The 21,146-nt window shown below is 48.4% G+C and overlaps 1 long non-coding RNA gene across 1 annotated transcript; it reads right to left on the minus strand.

The window, feature by feature from the left end:
* Positions 1-8,766: 8,766 nt before the first annotated feature.
* On the minus strand, positions 8,767-12,432 carry LOC143669312 (uncharacterized). Its single transcript, XR_013168856.1, has 3 exons — positions 12,228-12,432; positions 10,041-10,352; positions 8,767-8,841 (listed from the first exon to the last, which is right to left on the minus strand). It is a non-coding gene; the product is annotated as an uncharacterized LOC143669312 (long non-coding RNA).
* Between the last annotated feature and the right edge of the window lie 8,714 nt (positions 12,433-21,146).

The following is a 21,146-nucleotide window of genomic DNA, read 5'->3' on the forward strand; positions in this document are numbered from 1 at the left end:
ATCCTTGGATCCCCTTAACTAAAGCCTCTCAACAGAAAGGACCTGAATAAGGCCACTCAGGACTCATGGCATGTCGTCCTCCTCAAGCGTGTCCTCCTGCTCACTGCACCCAGTTTCCACAACACATCACCCCTCCCCCAGTGATTCTCAGGAAGGCCCGGATGTAGACAGAGGCCCTGGCGTGTGAAACAAGTGTCCATTACCTGAAGGATGGATAAACAAAATGTGGTGCTCATAATATGATGAGAGGGTAAACCATTGATTGTATACTTTGGATGATAACATAGTATGTGAATATGTAGTATATAAGTAAAACACTTTTTAAATGTGGTATATACATGAAGAGAACATAATTCAGCAGTAAGAAGGACTGAAGCATGTAAAAACATGGATAAACTTTGAGAACGTTATGTTAAGTAAATTAAACCAGGCACAAAAGGACAAATATGATTTCACAAATAGGAGCTAATTATAATATGTAAACTTATACACCTAAGATTTAGGATCTTGGATGCTAGGAAATAGAATGAAGCTCGAGAATGGGGTACCATTGCTTGATGTACCCCATTAAGCAGAATTTTAAACTAGGTTGAACTTAAACATTTGGAAATGCACAGGGGTGGTGGTAGTACATTATTGTGAGTATGATTGACAGTGCTGAGTTGTGAGTGAATATGTGGAAAGGTGAACTTTTGAGTTATGTATGTCACCAAAAGGAAAGCTGGAGGTTAAAACCTCAGAATGCTTAATACAGTGAATGCAGTGGTGGAAAAAGATTGTGATTTAACTATACAAATATAAAAAAGTTATTTCATTAAATAGAACAACTGAATGACACTATTACAAGGAGTTAATAATAGAATGGTATATGGCGAAAATGTGTCTATTAAAATCCACAGACTACTAAGAGTAATATCTTAATATTCTTTCAAAAGAATAACAAACTAAGGCAATACTCTCAAAAGAATAACAAACTAAATAACAGGGGTAAGAGATTTTTCTGTTTTTTAATTTTAATTGTTAAAATTTCTCCTTCAAAAGTAATAAAAATATTCTAGAATTGATCATGGTGATGAATATAATACTATGTGATGATATTGTGAGCCATTGATTGTATAATTCAGATGGATTGTATAGTGTGGGAACATATCTCAATAAAATTGCATTAAAAATTTTACCCTACAGAAAGTGTGCGTTGACACATATATAATTTGGTTAGAACTTGAGGGGACCCAGGGAGCACACAGTTCAAGGATCCCAGTGGGGGGGGGTGAGTATAAGGTTTAATGGATGCTCTTCTTCATAGTCATATTCATCTCTATAGGCTCTCACTATGTGCAGCTTTCCTACCAAGATCCCATCTTTATTAAGACCATTTACTTGCACATGTTGAGAGACCCACCCGGGGATTTTCTATCCCAACACTTCTGTCCTGTCCCAGGTGACTCAAGGATATCCACAGCAATGAGGGTGCAGGTTCTCCATGCACTGAAAGGGATAGGGGTGACTTCCCAAGACCAGCGATGACCTGAGAGCCACTATGTCCCTCCTGACGTGAGAGACCACCTCCAGCAGGCCTGATGAGAGCCACTTGGGGTAAAAGAAGACCCCGAAACCTGCGGACCTAGGCTTTGGGCTCCACTCTGGAGATAGAACAAGTGCCCAATGACCTAATTCCCAAAATATTGAACCCAGGTGTGACCATGCTGTGAGGGAAGGAGGTCTCGTGTTGATCCACGGTGCCAGGGCCAGGCTCATCTCTGGGATTCATCTCCCATGCTGTCAGGGAGACTTTCATGCTTGGATGTTATGCCCCACATAGGGGGCAGGGCAATGATTTCACTCACAGAGTTGGGCTTAGAGAGAGAGAGGCCACATTTGCGTTACTTCCAGAAGTAACTCTTGGGCATAACTAAGGTAGGCCAAGCTTTGCTGCCGTATGCATAAACTCCGCCACAGCAAGCTCAAGATTAAAGGCTTGGCCTATTGATGTGGGTGTCCCTAATGTTTGACACAATTTGCGGGGTTTCCCCACTAGCAAAGCTTAATAGTTCCATACTTTTTCCACCACCCCTCAAGGGACTTTGCCAAGACTATTTGATTATCTGCACTTGGATTATTTCCATCTTTTGGTGATTGTGAATAATGAGATGTACATTGGTTTCCAAATGTCTGTTTGTGTCACTGCCTTCAGCTCTTCTGGGTAAATATCAAGTAGTGCTATTGTTCGGTCACAGGGCAACTCGGTATTTAGTTTCCCAAGGAACTGCTAAACTGTCCTCCATAGCAGATGTACCATTATTCATTCCCACCAGAAGTGTATGAGTGTCTCAATTTGTTCACATCCTCTCCAACATTCTTGGTGAATTTTCCCTTTTATTAATATATAGTGTCCTACTTTGTCTCCTGTGATGTCTTTACATTTAGTCTATTTTGTCCAATATTAACATAGCTGCTCCTGTTTTCTTTTGGTTACACCTTGTGCAGAATATCTTTTTCCATCCTTTCACCTTCAATCTATTTGTATCCCTGTGTTTAAAATGAGTCTCTTTTCAGAAACATGTGGTAGTTAGATTCAGTTGTTAACTTGGCCAGGTGAAGGCACCTAGTTCTGTTGCTGTGGACATGAGCTAATGGTACGTGAACCTCATCTGTGGCTGATTACATCTGCAGTCGGCTAGGAGGCGTGCCTGCTGCAATGAATGGCATTTGACTTAATTGGCTGGTGCTTAAATGAGAGAGCACGACCTAGCACAGCCAAGTAGCTCAGCATATCTCATCTCAGCACTCGCAGCTCAGCCCAGGCTAAGCGGCAGAAAGAAGTCACGCCAGGGAAAGTTGTTGGAACCCAGAGGCCTGGAGAGAAGGCCAGCAGAGACCATCCTGTGCCTTCCCACGTAAGAAAAAACCTCAGTGGAAAATTAGCTGCCTTTCCTCTGAAGAACTAACAAAATAAATCCCCCTTTATTAAAAGCCAATCTGTCTCTGGTGTGTTGCATTCCGGCAGCTAGCAAACGAGAACAAAGCATGTAGCTGGATTATATTTCTTAATCTAGTCTGCCAATCTGTATCTTTTCATTGGTAAATTTAGTCCATTAACTTCCAAAGTTATTACTATAAAGGCTTTTCTTGGATTCACCATCTTATTCTTCGGATTTTATATGTCAGTTCTATATATTATTTTTCCTCTTTCTCTTTTTACCAATTCTGTGCCCTCCTCCAGACCTCCCTCTCCTGTCCTTTCTTTTCAGCCAGCAGAACTCCCATGTACTGCTATGTACTTCTCGTAGGGCTGCTCTCCTGTTGACTGATTCATTCAGCATTTGCTTGTCTGTGAAAATTTTAATCTCTCCCTCAGGTTTGAAGGACAAGTTTGATGGGTAAAGAATTCTTGGCTGGGACATTTGGTAAAAGAAAATAAGCCAGAAACAAAAGTCCAAGAATGGTACGGCCACCTTTAGAAAACGCTTATCAGAAAACAGGGGCATAGACTGTAAGCGTTTTGAGCAAACACATTAAGTCTGGAGTGGTGATTATTATTCCTGGATTTTGAGAAGCTGTTTGTGTCAGACTAGGGGAGACAGACTAGGAAGTAATGTTTCTTGCGTGTGCTACCAGGAACAGAAGCAATGTTCCTGCTAGGTGTTTGAGCAGCGTGCTTGTGCTGGAAGGGGTGGGTGCAGGGGTCAAGAGGTCAGTGCACAAATCAGTGGGCGCCCAGCAGGGAGGGTGTGGCTGTGCATAGGGGAGGGTCTGTGGTGTGCGCATGTGCAGAGCTAGGGGTATTAGGCCCAGGCAGCGCCTGTGTGGGCTGGGGGTGGGTGTGGCCTGGACACTAAGGTCAGATCTTGCCCAGAGCGGGAGGGTATGGCGGTGGTGCATGTGTGCCTATCTGGGAGGGTTGTAAACTGATGGACAGGTGCATGGAGCTCAGGGGTGGTGGGGCAGGGTTGAGCAAACTTATGGCCTGGGGAAGGGTGTGGTGTGAGTATGAAAGTGAGTACCTGCAACCTGGATGCATGGGTACAGGGGGAAGGGAGGGAGAGGTGGGGGATGAGGGGCTGGGCGCCAGCGCATTTGTCTTGGGAGGGTAGGGTGAGAATGTGTGCAGGAGAGGTGGTTCGGGGTGGGACAGGCGGGCTGGGACAGGCTTGGGCACAGGCATGGGGCTGGGTAGAGGGCAGGGAAGCATGGAGGGGGGTTGGTGAGGGCGCTTGGAGCACCGTGGGGGTGGGTGACTGGGCTCCGGTGGGCGAGGTTTGGGGTAAGTAGCGGGTCTGGGGTAAGAGAGGCACACGTGAGGGTAGCACACGCAAGGAACATTACTTCCTAATTTGTCTCCCCATCCATGCACTCCTGAGGGCTCTGGGCTTCTGTTGGGAAAGGGGCCTGTTAGGCTGTTTACATCGGCTGAATGGTCTCAGGTTTTCTGTGTTTCAATTCTTCAGCTTTTGAAACCAGCGCTTCTCTGTGTGGTGCAGAAGACCTTCCCAGGTCACTTACACCTTGGTTTTTCCATTCCATTCCAGTAGCCTTCCCGTCTCTTCTCTAGCTGTTCCTTGGAGCAGGATAAACTCCATCCATCCTATTCCACCATCTTCCCAGAATTCTGGGTATGTTTTAAATAATAATCTTCTTCATACTGTACTTATAAGTTTACAAAAAAAGAGTTTCAGAGAAAGTACCGACTTCCCATATATGCTTTTCCAATCGCAGTCTGTCCGCTCATAAACATCTTGTTATTAGCAAACCAGGGTGGAATTATTTTCAGTAACTGAAATACTTAGTGTACCTTAGGCTCACTCTGTGCCTGCAGAATTCTGTGGGTTCACAGAGGCATGACGTCATGTGTTCAGCAGTACAGTGGCCTGCGGGCCACTTTCAGTCTCCTAAAAGTGCCCGGTGTCCCTCCTATTCATCCTGCCTAACCCCAAACCGATGACAGCCAGGATCTCTTTAACATCTATGTAGGTTTGTCTTTTTCTCAAGGGTCATGAAGTTGAATTCCTAGGACGTACCCTGGTAGGAATTGAGGTCCTTGCAAATATTAATTTGAAAGTTACTCAAATTCAAATTTCTGAGGTGGTTTCTATGTCCTCTGGAATGTCCTTTGATCTCTAATGCCAAGGAATTCCGATGGTCAGACTTGACTGACACTGAAATGCACCTTCTCTGGGGAAAGGGGGCCTATGTGTTTCCTTCAGGAAGTCACGGAAGGTTCACTGGCCATTCTCACTTCTCCCACATGTAATGAACTGACAACCCTGCATGACTTCAACTTCTTACTTGAATGACCAAGTGAGAGCTGGGATCCCATTCAAATCAACACAGTACATGAAAGAACCAATCCTCAGCTCCCAAGCTGGAAGAAAACAGGATTTACTATAACATTCAAATCTAGCACCTGCTATTTACAGCAAATTAATATTACCCCTCTCCCATAGGTACATTCTTTCTGTCTTTAATACAAAAATTCAAAAATCCACCCATCTCGTCAAATATGCTATCCCACTAGCCCTCTCTCCAGTGGTTTTCCAAACCCAGGAAGCTGTGGATCTTGCAGAGCTTGAAATTTGATATCTGTGGCACCCTGCTGGTTCTTCCTTCCCTCCCTGGAAGCCTTGGCTGAGAGAAGAGGGCTTTCCTGTCCCCCAGGGTTGAGTGGCTGGGGTGAGAATACATACAAAAGCTTCACTCCTGGTAGGTCCCTGTGGTAAAATGTTTGCTGCAGCCTGGGAAACACTGCAGGGGGATAAGGAGAGGCCAGGATTCTGGGAAGGTCATGGGTGGGTCACCTGGGCCCGAGGTGAGGGCAGTGCCCCATAGGGCAGCGAGTGGCCCATGGGACGCCAGGGCAGCCTGTCAAAGGGCAGAGTCTTGCCAAGCAGGAGGAGAGGTTCAGAGCTGACCTGGAGTCAGGGTGAGGGGGCCTTGGCAGGCTGGTAGGGAGGGAATTGCCCCCCTGGGTTGGAGACAGCGTAACCACCCCACAAGCTTGACCCAGAAAGGGTGACCCTGAGGCCAGCAAGCCTCAGGGCCAGTTATAAGCTGCTCCTTCAGAACTTGATCCCCTTCTCCTTCCTCTGAAGAAGTGCTGAGAGGGCTGTCTTCTTCACTTTGGTCTCCTTCGGGAAAGTCTGCTCAGTCAAGAGGAAACCACAATTCCCAGATGTGTCCATGCCATAAAAGACATTTGCATTCTTGGGAATCTCCAGCCCTGGGGGCGAAGGAGCAGAGGGGCAGTCAGTTGTGCTCAGGGGACCCTGACCAACTCAATCCAGTTCTCTACCACCCACACCCTGTCCAGAGCCTTCATGTTCTGGTCCCCGGGGCAGGTGGTGATGACACAACTGACCACATGGTTGAATGGGGCGATTGAAGCAGAGATGGAGGGTGCAAGGTGCTCCTCACCCTTCTTGGTGCTCTGGGACCAGATGGCCTGCAGACAATCATACGCCAGCACCTTAGTGAACAGATCCTGGGGAGACGGCTGTCTTACCCAGCCATGCCCCACCCCAACACAGAGTCCACCATCCTCGGGTCAAGCCCCAGTGTTCCAAGCCGCAGCTGTGCAGGTGGAGGTTGTGGTTTGAGCTTCTTGTGGCTCTTGGCGTTGGATTCTCTGTGCCTGAAGGTGCCCAGCACTTGCAAGGCCCAGCAGCCAGTGCTGGCAGGGAGGAGAAAGCTGCATTTTTCTCAAGTCCTGCATCACCATGCACAAGCACAGGATCGGGACACCCACCCCACATGCTGAGGGAGTAGTGTTTGCCCTTTCCGACACCTGCTTGGCTCCCTCTAATATTGTTCAGATGCACATTCCGTATTGATTCTACATCCAAAACATAACTGGGAATGTGAGGCCTTAGGAATTAGAAATTTACTCAGGTTACAGATATTGGTAGCAGGTGAACTGGGATTTGCAGCCGAATCATTTGACTTCAGGATAGTGAATGTCACGTTGGTGATCCCACTTTCCAAAAAAAGGTCACCCATCTCTACCCTTCCCAGTACAGCTACTCACCACACCCATCCGTGTCAACTGTTGTGCTACCAATCTGGGAGGGAACCCAAAGACGGGAGAGTTGACCTCCCTCAGCCCATGCTTTAGGCTTTCAGATGTGGAGCAAAAAGTCTTCTGTGGTGAAGGAAAAGTTGGCACTGATTTCAGCTCTACAGGTGGCACTGGAGATGGTACTAATATTGTCTCTTGCTCTGCAGCTGGTGCAACAGCTGCTGAGGTAGCAGGCTCTAGTTCCAGAGATGGTCTTGGCACTGATTATGAAGGTGACAGTAGGGGTGACATGGGAGCTACCTCCTACTGTGGAACTGATGCTACTTGTGGTGAAGTAACTGGCTCCAGCTCCATAAGTGGGCAAGGAAATCCCTTCTGGAGGTGGCAACTGAGCTGCCTCCAGTTCTGAAGATGGTGCTTCTCCTGGTGAAGTGGATGGCTCCAGATCAGAAGTCATCAATGACTCCACCTCTGGAGGTGGCAGTACAGGTTGCATCAGAACTACTGTTCATCTCTGGAACTGATGCTACAGAAGTTGATGTCTCCAGTTTAGGCTCTGGATCTAGCATGATGTCTGGTGCAAGCAATGGCCCTGGCCATGGACATTGCACTGATTTGCAACTCTGGGTCTGACATGAGAGCTGGAAGAGGAGGAAGATGCAAAAAACAAGTCTGACTTTCTATGGGCCTTTCCAGATGCAGAAGTGACTGCACTGTCTCTATGATCAGCCCTACCCACCCTTGCTACTCCAAAGACGTCTTCCCAGACTACAATCCGCCAGGGGACTGTTCTGAAACTCTTAACTTGGGGCCCAAAGGCAACCTTTTGAGTTTCCTCAAGTGAGCCCTGGATCCTTGCCTTCCCTGCCCTCATCTCCAGTGCTCCTCATCTTCTGTCTCAGTCTCCCAGGGCTCTGAGCACTCCAGCTGAGAAAGGAGGACGTGAGCATACCTTTGCAGGTCAGACCCAAGAGCACGAGCATGACCATTGCAAAGGCCACCAGCTGCTTGAGGCAGGGAAAGTTCGGGAACTGGCAGAAATCCTCTGTGTACTCATCCAGTCAGGTGAGCAAGAGGCTGGGCAGACGGGCGGGCAGCAGAGTGAGGGGAACAGCCATTCCTGCCAAGCTGCTCTCTAATGACCACCCTCCCGGGGTTGAGGGTCCTGGGTCAGACAAGCCAGAAAAACTTCGCCATCTACTCCCTTGGGCCCCCTCCCACAGGGATGGGGCACAGCCCTGGCACACAGCAGGAGCTTCATAAATCTCTGCCCGATGAGGGAACAGAGCCGGTCTTCCAGCGTCAGTTTTCCCTGGTCACTAGTGGGTCCTCTGTCCAGAGTTCCTCCACTGAGGTCATGCCTAATTCTCTGAGCCAAGTGCGGACCCTTCTTCCCACACTGTCTGTCTGGCAAAGGACAGGGCACGGCCCCCCGCAACCCCCAGCAGCCAGGCTCTAAGGCAGAGTCGTGAACTGTGAGCTGTGGCTGGTGGGGTGGGGTGGGGTGGGGTGTGGAGAGGCAAGGAGAGTCTGAGGGAGCTGGGGGGGGTTCTAGAGCCCCAGGGTGCCCTACACAGCCTGTAACCCAGGAGCCCTTCTGTAAGCCTCTGTGATCCTGTCCTGCAGGGTCTGGAGCTCTGGCCTCTGCCCTCCTGTGGGAATCATGAAAGGGACCAGAGTTCTCTGCCCAGTTGCTCCTGTCCCTGGTCCCCTCCCCATCCTGGGCTGGGAAGAATGAGTCCCTCTTTCCTCACCTGGAGCTCATTCACTTTTTCAAGCACTTCTGGCTTCCTCCATCCTCAGCACTAAAAGTGTAGTTCACTCGGTAGCTAGAGGGGACATGAGGATTTCACATGTTACCTCCTGGGTGCACCTGCTGTTGTTGATGTCCAGTGCTGCTCTCTGACTCCCTACTATAAGGGAAACCCAGGAGCACAGGGACGTTTTCAGCTTTGTTCAGTGAAGTAGGTTTTGCTGGTTTAAAATGGTTGTGTACCCCAGGAAAGCCATGATCTTTAAACCTGATTCAGTTTTGCTGGGTGGGATCTTTTGATTAAGTTGTTTCCATGGAGATGACTCACCCACTTGTGGGTGGTACCTTTTGATTAGGTGGTTTCCAGGGAGATGCGTTTCTAACTATTCAGGGTGGGGTTGCTCACTGGAGTCCTTTAAGAGGGAGCCATTTTGGAAAAAGCTGTAGGTCCCATGCAGCCAGAGCCCTTTGGAGACGAAGAAGGAAAATTCTCCCTCTCCCCACCTCGGGGAAGCCAGATGAAGCAAGAAGCCAAGAGATAAAGCTAGGAGATGGTGTCATGTGCCCTCCCAGCTGACAGGGGTCCAGAAGCCAAAGATCCCAGCAGATGCCAGCCAGGTTTCTTCCCAACTGACAGAGGTGTTTCAGACACCATCAGCCTTTCTTGAGTGGAGGTAACCTCTTGTTGGTGCCTTAAATTGGACATTTTAAAGCCATAGATATTTAAACTTACAACTTAATTCCCTTTTTAAAAGCCATTCCACTTGTGGTATATTGCATTCTGGCAGCTTTAGAAAACCAAACCTAAGCTAAGGGCCTTAAAAAGTTGCCTGCATTTCATAGACTCTTCATATATGTTTGATAAATGAATGAGCCCTGAGGTGAATCTTCCCAGATAACTGGGCTCTTCTACCAGAGCCCTGTATTCCCAGTTTAGGCATATCAAGGATGGGGTGCACAGAGATGGGGTCTCAAACTTCCTCTGAATGGGATTACAGATTTCTAAAGGTCACTTTCAGGCAGAGCTTCTCACATGGAGAATTACTAAATATTGACAAAACCTCCCAAGTACCACCTTTCCACAGAGCCCAGCAGGGAGAAGCACTTTCTATGGCTCAGCCCATGGGGTCCTGGTAATGACCCAGGAGGTTGGTCCTGCTACCAGCCCACATTCCAGAGAAGGAAACTGAGGCTAGAAGCAACAGTGACCTTCCCCAGATATACAGCTTGTGGGTGGCAGAGTCACCCTAGGAGGGAGGAGGGGCAGGTGCTCACCTTTGGACATCAGGTCCAGGACCTGTTGGATGGAAAGGAATGTCCGGTAATTTACAAGGAGATTGTTTTTGTAGACTTGGTCACCCTTTTGGAGAGCCAACCCCAGGAGCTGCATGAGCTTCCCCGAAGTGCCCTCTTTGTCTGTGGACTCTGGGTCAACCATATCCTCTTCAGTGATGACAAGTTTCCACACTAGGATGGGGCAGAGCAGGAGCAGATGGGCAGAGTCTGTACTCAGAACCCAGACGGCAGGTGGGCGGAGGGTGCAGACCTGCCTTTCCCAGGCCTTCCATGATGTGAGTAGTACTGCATCTAACAGAACAAAGCACAGCATCCAGAGGAGGATATATGTGAGGGAATAGTGAACAATCACGAGACCTTCACTGTCATTCTGGGAGCAGTTGCAGAACTTCCCTTTATCACTGTCTGGAAAGTGCTTTTCCCTGCATCACTGCCTGGAGTTCTCACAACCCACCCCATTCATGAGGTTAGGAATCCTCAAGGGGCTACTCAAGATCCCTCATCAGAAGACAGAAATATTCCCAGTCGGGCTCAGGATCTTCCCTCCATACCTGGGGAGGTGGGGTCTGCTCCAGACAGGGAGGGAAAGGGTCTTCGCACATCTCATTTCTTCCTCACTTTGGAGGCAGTGCATGGAGAGCACTGAGATTATGAGAACACCGTTGATATTATACCAATACTCTACTTGAATATCTTTTGCCTTAAAGGGATATCTGAGAACCTACAGTCATAGAGATCCCAGGGGTATCCAGATAGGAGAAAGGTCTCCTCATGCTGAGGCCCTGAACAGAATCCTCAGACAAGAGCAAACAAAATAAGCCTTCCGCAACTGGATTGGGTGCCAGCTCTCATAGGGCAGTCCCAAATCAAATCACCCACATGATTCCATTTGTCCTACTGACACCAGAGTGGCCAAAATGCAAGAGAATGTTCACAATTGGACCAGATGGATACAGGGGAAGCAGCCACACTCAGGAACTATTGGTGGCCACTCAATTGCTGCTCCCTTTTGGTCGTTTGGTAGCTCAAGCTCTTAAATTTCTTCTGCATCTGTATGACCCGGCCATCCTATTCTGGGGATTCTCTCCTGAGAAGTGGGAATGGAGAATCCAGTAGGAATCACAGAAAATGGTCCCTGCAGCACTGCTGAAATGGCCCCCAAAGGAATCTCGACAGGGCCTGATAGCCGAGAGAGGCTGAACCACTGCTCTAGGTAGCCTCCCTTCTGGGATATGGCACAGTTCCTGGCCTGAAAGTTCAAGGGGTTGTGCTATGTGAATGTGCAACTTCCACAGACTCTGATGTCATAGAGTGACCCCCTTTCCTTTTCAAAACCGCCCTCGGGAGCATGAAGAGCCGTAAAGCATGGAGAAGGTGTAGTAGGACTATAGCCAAATGCTCCAGGGATGGTTGGGTTCTAGCAATGATAATACAAATGCAGCAAGGTATCTTAGGGATTACCTTGAAGTGAAAGTGTTCAGATGCTACTGAAAATGGTGAAAAATGACTTTCTGCCAGGTTAAGAACAGGGCTGCGTGGATTGATAGGGTAGGTGAGGGGTGGAGGCCCAGAAAGGGGCTGAGACTTGGGGCAAATCAGATGAAAGACTCAGGGATATGGGCCTACTGACTACCTCATCTCCACCTGGGATGGAGAATCTGCTGCAGGTGTTCTCACCTGCACACAGCTCTGGCATGGAGCAGGTCCAGCGTGTGCACAGATACTGCATAGGGGACTCCCTTGAGCAGCTCCTCACTGACTTTCTACGTGGAACTCTGCAAACACAGTGCCCAGCAGCCACACAGGAGACATCAGGAGGCTTCCTAGCCATCCCACAGGGGAAGTACCCCATGCTAATTCTGTGACCCAGGTCAGGCACAGACAGGTGTCTGCACGAACCTCCACCTCCATCCTCGGAAAGAGATGACAACTTTCGGGCCCAGGATTAACATGTTGAATGATGGTTGCCTCACCATTTCTACTTGCCTTTCACCAGCAACCCATGGCTTGTGAACATGGAGGGCCTATAGTTTTCCCAACCCTTCCCTGGACAGAACCGTTCCACATACCTCCTGCACAGTGAAAGGCACAGGGATATGGGGCTGCCCAAGCAATATGACAATACTAACATTTCCAACTGTCTGACATTGGGCTACCTTGACTTACCTTTGGGTACCTCCTGGCCAGTGGACAGCAGCTTCATGGTGGAGCATTGAGCCAACATCTAAATCTATAGAAAAAGATCTCACTTCTATGTTTCCTGAGGCCAGATCCTCAAGATCTATGAACACACCAGGAGAACATGTTTATCTCTCAGGTACCTCTGGCAATGTGAGCAAAGTAGAGTGCTCTCTGTAGGATATGGCTGATTGGCTACCAGGGTTCCAAGCTCTATTGTGCTCCATCTCTAAGGAAGTGAAGTCACATCCTTGGATCCCCTTAACTAAAGCCTCTCAACAGAAAGGACCTGAATAAGGCCACTCAGGACTCATGGCATGTCGTCCTCCTCAAGCGTGTCCTCCTGCTCACTGCACCCAGTTTCCACAACACATCACCCCTCCCCCAGTGATTCTCAGGAAGGCTGGAGGTAGACAGAGGCCCTGGCGTGTGAAACAAGTGTCCATCACCTGAAGGATGGATAAACAAAATGTGGTGCTCATAATATGATGATAGGGTAAACCATTGATTGTATACTTTGGATGATAACATAGTATGTGAATATATAGTATATAAGTAAAACACTTTTTAAATGTGGTATATACATGAAGAGAACTTAATTCAGCAGTAAGAAGAACTGAAGCATGTGAAAACATGGATAAACTTTGAGAACATTATGTTAAGTAAAATAAACCAGGCACAAAAGGACAAATATGATTTCACAAATAGGAGCTAAGTTTAATATGTAAACTTATACACCTAAGATTTAGGATCTAGGATGCTGGGAAATAGAATGAAGCTCGAGAATGGGGTACCATTGCTTAATGTACCTCATTAAGCAGAATTTTAAACTAGGTTGAACTTAAACATTTGGAAATGCACAGGGGTGGTGGTAGTACATTATTGTGAGTATGATTGACAGTGCTGAGTTGTGAGTGAATATGTGGAAAGGTGAAGTTTTGAGTTATGTATGTCACCAAAAGGAAAGCTGGAGGTTAAAACCTCAGAATGCTTAATACGGTGAATCCAGTGGTGGAAAAAGATTGTGATTTAACTATACAAATATAAAAAAGTTATTTCATTAAATAGAACAACTGAATGACACTATTACCAGGAGTTAATAATAGAATGGTATATGGCGAAAATGTGTTTATTAAAATCTGCAGACTACTAAGAGTAATATCTTAATATTCTTTCAAAAGAATAATAAACTAAGGCAATACTTTCAAAAGAATAACAAACTAAATAACAGGGGTAAGAGCTTTTTCTGTTTTTAAATTTTAATTGTTAACATTTCTCCTACAAAAGTAATAAAAATATTCTGGTGATGATCTGGTGGTCATGGTGATGAATATAAAACTATGTGATGATATTGTGACCATTGATTGTCTAATTCAGATGGATTGTGTAGTGTGGGAACAAATCTCAATAACATTGCATTGAAAAAGGGGAAGTTTTGGGCCATCATGAGGTTGGTGGCAGAGATGGAGGAGCAAGTTTCATTCTGCAGGAGAAGCTGGAAAATTCTATGCACACCCTACAGGAAGTGTGCATTGACACATATAGAATTTGGTTACAACTTGAGGGGACCCAGGGAGCACACAGTTCAAGGACCCCAGTGGGGGGAGGGTATAAGGTTTAATGGATGCTCTTCATAGTCATATTCATCTCTATAGGCTCTCACTATGTGCAGTTTTCCTACCAAGACCCCATCTTTATTAAGACCATTTACTTGCACATGTTGAGAGACCCACCCTGGGATTTTCTATCCCAACACTTCTGTCCTGTCCCAGGTGACTGAAGGATATCCACAGCAATGAGGGTGCAGGGTCTCCATGCACTGAAAGGGATGGGGGTGACATCCCAAGACCAGCGATGACCTGAGAGCCACTATGTCCCTCCTGACGTGAGAGACCACCTCCAACAGGCCTGATGAGAGCCACTTGGGGTAAAAGAAGGCCCCGAAACCTGCGGACCTAGGCTTTGGGCTCCACTCTGGAGATAGAACAAGTGCCCAATGACCTAATTCCCAAAATATTGAACCCAGGTGTGACCATGCTGTGAGGGAAGGAAGTCTCGTGTTGATCCACAGTGCCAGGGCCAGGCTCATCTGGTCAGATCTTGCCCAGAGCGGGAGGGTGTGGCGGTGGTGCTTGTGTGCCTATCTGGGACGGCTGTAAACTGATCGACAGGTGCATAGAGCTCAGGGGTGGTGTGGCAGAGTTGAGCAACCGTATGGCCTGGGGAAGGGTGTGGTGTGGGTGTGAAAGTGAGTACCTGCAACCTGGATGCATGGGTACAGGGGGAAGGGAGGGAGAGGTGGGGGATGAGGGGCTGGGCGCCAGCGCATTTGTCTTGGGAGGGTAGGGTGAGAATGTGTGCAGGAGAGGTGGTTCGGGGTGGGACAGGCGGGCTGGGATAGGCTTGGGCACAGGCATGGGGCTGGGTAGAGGGCAGGGATGCATGGAGGGATGTTGGTGAGGGCGCTTGGAGCACCGTGGGGGTGGGTGACTGGGCTCCAGCGTGCGAGGTGTGGGGGAAGTAGCAGGTCTGGGGTAAGAGAGGCACACGTGAGGGTAGCACACGCAAGGAACATTACTTCCTAGTCTGTCTCCCCATCCATGCACTCTTGAGGGCTCTGGGCTTCTGTTGGGAAAGGGGCGTGTTAGGCTGTTTGCATCCGCTGAATGGTCTCAGGTTTTCTGTGTTTCAGTTCTTCAGCTTTTGAAACCAGGGCTTCTCTGTGTGGTGTAGAAGACCTTCCCAGGTCACTTACACCCTGGTTTTGCCATTCCTTTCTAGTAGCCTTCCCGTCTCTTCTCTAGTTGTTCCTTGGAGCAGGGATAAACTCCACCTATCCTATTCCACCCTCTTCCAAGAATTCTGGGTATGTTTTAAATAATAATTTTCTTCGTACTGTACTTATAAGTTCACAAAAAAAGAATTGCAGAGAAAGTACCGACTTCCCATATATGCTTACCCAATCGCAGTCTGTCCGTTCATAAACTTCTTGCTATTAGCAAACCTGGGTGGAATTATTTTCAGTAACTGAAATACTTAGTGTACCTTAGGTTCACTCTGTGCCTGCAGAATTCTGTGGTTTCACAGAAGCATGACGTCATGTGTTCAGCAGTACAGTGGCCTGCGGGCCACTTTCAGTCTCCTAAAAGTGCCCGGTGTCCCTCCTACTCATCCTGCCTAATCCCAAACCCATGACAGCCAGGATCTCTTTAACATCTATGTAGGTTTGTCTTTTTCTCAAGGGTCATGAAGTTGAATTCCTAGGACCTACCCTGGTAGGAATTGAGGTCCTTGCAAATATTAATTTGAAAGCTACTCAAATTCAAATTTCTGAAGTGGTTTCTATGTCCTCTGGAATGTCCTTTGAGGACATTCCGATGGTCAGACTTGACTGACACTGAAATGCACCTTCTCTGGGGAAAGGGGGCCTGTGTGTTTCCTTCAGGAAGTCACGGAAGGTTCACTGGCCATTCTCACTTCTCCCACATGTAATGAACTGACAACCCTGCATGACTTCAACTTCTTACTTGAATGACCAAGTGAGAGCTGGGATCCCTTTCAAATCAACACAGTACATGAAAGAACCAATCCTCAGCTCCCAAGCTGGAAGAAAACAGGATTTACTATAATATTCAAATCTAGCATCTGCTATTTACAGCAAATTAATATTTCCCCTCTCCCATAGGTACATTCTTTTTGTCTTTAATACAAAAATTCAAAAATCCACCCATCTCGTCAAATATGCTATCCCACTAGCCCTCTCTCCAGTGGTTTTCCAAACCCAGGAAGCTGTGGATCTTGCAGAGCTTGAAATTTGATATCTGAGGCACCCTGCTGGTTCTTCCTTCCCTCCCTGGAAGCCTTGGCTGAGAGAAGAGGGCTTCCCTGTCCCCCAGGGATGAGTGGCTGGGGTGAGAATACATACAAAAGCTTCACTCCTGGTAGGTCCTCGTGGTAAAATGTTTGCTACAGCCTGGGAAACACTACAGGGGGATAAGGAGAGGCCAGGATTCTGGGAAGGTCATGGGTGGGTCGCCTGGGCATGAGGTGAGGGCAGTGCCCCATAGGGCAGCGAGTGGCCCATGGGACGCCAGGGCAGCCTGTCAAAGGGCAGAGTCATGCCAAGCAGGAGGAGAGGTTCAGAGCTGACCTGGAGTCAGGGTGAGGGGGCCTTGGCAGGCTGGGAGGGAGGGAATTGCCCCCCTGGGTTGGAGACAGCGTAACCACCCGACAAGCTTGACCCAGAAAGGGTGACCCTGATGCCAGCGAGCCTCAGGGCCAGTTATAAGCTGCTCCTTCAGAACTTGATCCCCTTCTCCTTCCTCTGAAGACGTGCTGAGACGGCTGTCTTCTTCACCTTGGTCTCCTTTGGGGAAGTCTGCTCAGTCAAGAGGAAACCACAATTCCCAGATGTGTCCATGCCATAAAAGACATTTGCATTCTTGGGAATCTCCAGCCCTGGGGGCGAAGGAGCAGAGGGGCAGTCAGTTGTGCTCATGAGGGCCCCAAACCGTTCCCCCCTGTCGCTTCTACATTTAATTGCCCTTGAGTTCTTGTCAAATGCTTTTTTCCCCATCTGTTGGCATTACTTATTTAGTCTGTTAATATTGCGAATGACATTAATTGATTTTCAAATATTGAACCAAATATTCAGATGAATCCCACCTGGTGATTTATTATCCTTTTTATATCTTTCATTGGATATGATTTGCTAATATTTTGTTGAGAATTCTTATACTTATACTCCTAGAGGCTAAGAGAATGCATTTTTTTCCTTGTAATGTTTTTGTTTGGTTTCAGCATTAGGATAATGCAACCTCATAAAATGAGTAGGGATATTGTTTTAGTTTGCAAGCTGCAGGAATGTGATATACCAGAAATGGAATGGCTTTTTAAAAAGGAAACTTATGAAGTTGCACGTTTACAGTTCTAAAGCCATGTAAATGTCCAAATTAAAGCAAGGCTATAGAAATGTCCAATCTAAGGCATCCAGGGAAAGATATCTTGCTTCAGAAAGGCCGATGATGTTCAAGGTTTCTCTCTCAATTGGAAAGGCACATGGCGAACATTGCAACATCTGCTAACTTTCTCTCCAGGCTTCTTGCTTCATGAAGCTCTCCCAGGGACATTTTTCTTCTTTATCTCCAAAGGTCTCTGGCTGCATAGGCTGTGTAGCTTTTTCCAAAATGGTTCCCTCTTAAAGGGCTCCAGTAAGCAACCCCACCTTGAATATGTGGAGACACATCTCTCAGAACCCATCTAATCAAAAGTTACCACCCACAATTGGATGGGTCATATCTCCATGCGAACAATCAAAAAGCTCCTACCTAGCAATATTGAATGAGGATTAAAGGACGTGGCTCTTCTGGGGTCCAAAAGAGATTCAAATTGGCACAGATGTGTTGTCTCTTCTATTTTCTGGAAAAGTTGTTGTAGAATTGGTATTATTTCCCCTTTAAATATTTGGTAGAATTCACCAGTAAAAACATATAGGCCCAGAGCTTTCTTTTTTTGAAGGTTAAAAAACCATACATTCACTTTCTTCAATAGATATAGGACTACTGAGATTATCTATTTCTTTTTCTTGAGTTTTGGCATTTTGTTATTTTTATTTTTCAAGAGGCAGATCCATTTCTTCTAAGTTGCCAAATTTGCATATATAAAGCTGTTTGTAATTGTGATAGATGTGGGCCAGTGGCATATGGCATTCCTAACCACCTCTGATGGGGGAAGAGGGCCTGAGTGGGGCATCACCTAGAACATACCATCATATTTTGTGTTAGGATATGGGCCGGCAGCATATGGCACTCCTAACCACCCCTGATGGGAAAAGAGGGCCTGAGCATGGCATCACCTGGAACCCACCAATGTCCTTAGCCTGGGTCGCTACTCTCAGGGCCCCGAGAGGGGCCTAGGACTCTCAGGCACTGACTGCCATGGATGTGCACAGTGCAAGGCCATGAGCACCTGCTGGGTTCTAGGCCTGAGCTCTGCCCACACTGGACCCAAGGTCCCTCATCACCTCCTCCCCAAAGCAGCTTGGCTCCCAGAGTCTGCCCCATACCAGACCGCTGGGGGCCCTGATTCACTGTTAGATTCAGACTGGGTGCAGGTGTTCTGGACACAGTGAACAGGGAGATCCTTGGACCTACTCAGGCCTGCCCCTGTCTCCACTTCAGCCTCTGCCAGGACCAAGTCTTGCCTTAGGCTCCTCCAAGGCCCGTGCCCACATCCCCCTGGAAGTGCCCATCAGGGCAACCTGCAGGCGTGAGGGGCAGGCTCTGGGATGCGCATGCGTGTGGTTCTCTGTGGGACTTCCAATACCCGAATGGCTCTGCTTATGGGAACCATCAGGCAGGATCCCCTGAATCCCACCATCCCTGCTGTGTGCTCACAATGTCACTTAGGGCTTGCAGTCACCCCAGTTTAGCCAGGCAAGGCCAGCTCTATTGAAAATGGAGAGCTTGGAGACGTGGGAACAACAAATTATTTTTATTTTGACCCCACCCCTGCTGCCAAGGTTACCAGATGCCCCCCCCCCCCCCAAGAGAGCCTAGATAGGCAGATGATCAGGTCAGAGTAACCTAGAAGCCAGTAGCCTCCCTTGAGTCTGGGCAGACGAAAGACCAGGAAGCTCTTTCTCTTCGACCCATCCCTCCTCCTTCCTGACAAGATCCCAGAAACCAAGGTCTACTGGGTCCAGGGGCTCTCACTGGTAAATGAGTGAGCTGGAGGGAACAAGAGAGGAGGGTTCAACTGCCAAGCTAAGTGAGTGTTGGGGACAGTGACTGCCATTAGTGTACACAGTGGCTTCCCCCACTTAATGTATGAGCAGGCAGCATCAGCACCAAGGTCCCAGCCTGGAAGGTGGGACTTTGGCACTCTGCTCTCACTGCTTCTGTTATTCCTTCTGGTCATCAGAGGCCTCCTTCTGTGCTGAATGCTCCTAAGGCCAGGCAGATCTCCAAAAGCCCACACTCTTCAGATGACTTCACGTTCCCTGTTCCAACACCCCAAAACTCTCATGTGGTTGTGTCCAAGACCCCGCTTTAATTTGAGGAAACTGGCTCTAGCAGTGACCATATTGGCTTGAATGAACAGGGTTATTCAAAGACCATTTGTGGTTTGCATTGAGGTCATCTGACTCCAAATGCTGTGCCTTGCCCCAGGGCCCATAAAAGTGGCCTCTGACCTCAGCCTTAGAAGGTGGGTGGGTGACAAGGAGGACCTATGCAGCAAGGGGGCTTTGAGGGTGGGCAGCGCTGTGGTATACTCCGCTGGAGGATAAAATACGCATCAAGCTGGATGGGGTCCGCAGAGTAGGCCGGAGACGGTGTCTGTTCCAGGCCACTCATGGCTGTGAATACTGGAAAAAGGACTTGGGGCCACTGCAGATTGGAGGTGAGCCGGGGACACAACCCAGGTTGTCTCTTGAGAGCCTTCATGCCCCAGAGCTGGAGGGAACTTAGCGGGCACCTGGTCACCTCCAGCCAGTCATGGACCCCCGTGCATCAGCCAGATATGAGGAGGTTTTCCTAGTTCTCCTTTGTATAGTGGGTGCTATGGCGGCCACCTGCTTCATCCTGGGGGAAAAGGGGTAGCATTCTGGCTGGAGGCCCGAACCTGGATACCTGTAAATGTAATTGTCCAGGAGGGGTAATTAACCAGAGAGGACTGAATAGGACAGCAAGGGGAAGCCTCACCCACCTGGCTCTCAGGATGCTCTTCTACCTGGTGCTGCTTAGTCACATCCAGGATAATAAACAGGCTGCCGTTGCCCCCTGCTCTCTGGACAGGGGCAGTAAGGAGTTGTGGCTGCAGTCCCATGAGAAGGAGCACCTGTGGGTGGACTAAAGCGCAATGGACAAGGTAGAGAGAGCCCCAGGGGGAAGAGGTGCAACTAGAAGCTGAGCTGAGCCCTCAAGTCCTCAGGGATTACAGGGAGGGCAACTCCCTGAACTGTGGGGGACAGCTAGAGCAGCAGAAGCCAAAGACCTCGTGTCCAGGTCCATGGGGTTTATAGAAGCTTCTAGAAGGGCCTACTGGTGATTGCAGTAGCATACAGTAAATGGTAGTCCCAGGAATGGATGGATCAACGAAGAGCTGTCATGGAGAAGGGACAAAGTCACCTTTTCCTGGCCTCAGGGCACTCTGGGACAAGGCTCACGTTGATCTCTTCCCCAATGGAGCTGGAGGAGTCAGTCCTGTGAATGCTGAGCTTGTTGGCTATGTCCCTGACAAGCTGCACCTGAGCACATCAGGGGTGTGACAGCTGGTCCGGGTACTTGATGATGAGTTAGGGGCCTGGCGGATGGGTGGAAGTCTTTCACTGGGGAGAGGGGGTGCTCTCCCAGAATATAGCTAAGCCTCCTTGAGCTACAACTACAGTTTGTTTATGGGACACCCAGCTAAAGATCATGCTCCAGCTGTCTGAGAGATCATTCAACATCACCCCATTTCCCCTGAGACCCAGAGATGAGGCAACTTGCACTTGTCACAGGCTGGACAGGAGTGGAGTGAAAAGCCCAGCACAGGATGTCAAACTTCCAGAGACTATGTGGAACACTGGGCTTCACTGGGCCCCCAAGCAACCAATTCCTTCCGACTGCAGGCCAGGATCCCCACTTGCATTTTATCCTGACCTTGTTCTTCCAGGTCTTGAAGGTGTTGTTGGCTGATGGAAGGAGAGAATCCAGCTCCCAAGAAAAGGGGTTGCTGCATGACAAGGGACCCGGGGAGCCTCATTCCAGGTCTCCTTCCAGTGTCAATCCAGTAGTTGGAGTCCAGATGCCCCAGTGTCCCCAGACAAGTCTGATGCTAAATAAGAAGGCATAGCATGGGCTCTCTGGCCACAGCCACCAGGGAGAGGGTAGCTCTCCTGCTATCACCCAATTCCTGTGGCCTTAC

Source organism: Tamandua tetradactyla, chromosome 25 (assembly GCF_023851605.1).
Source record: "Tamandua tetradactyla isolate mTamTet1 chromosome 25, mTamTet1.pri, whole genome shotgun sequence".
Taxonomy (NCBI): Eukaryota; Metazoa; Chordata; class Mammalia; order Pilosa; family Myrmecophagidae; genus Tamandua; species Tamandua tetradactyla.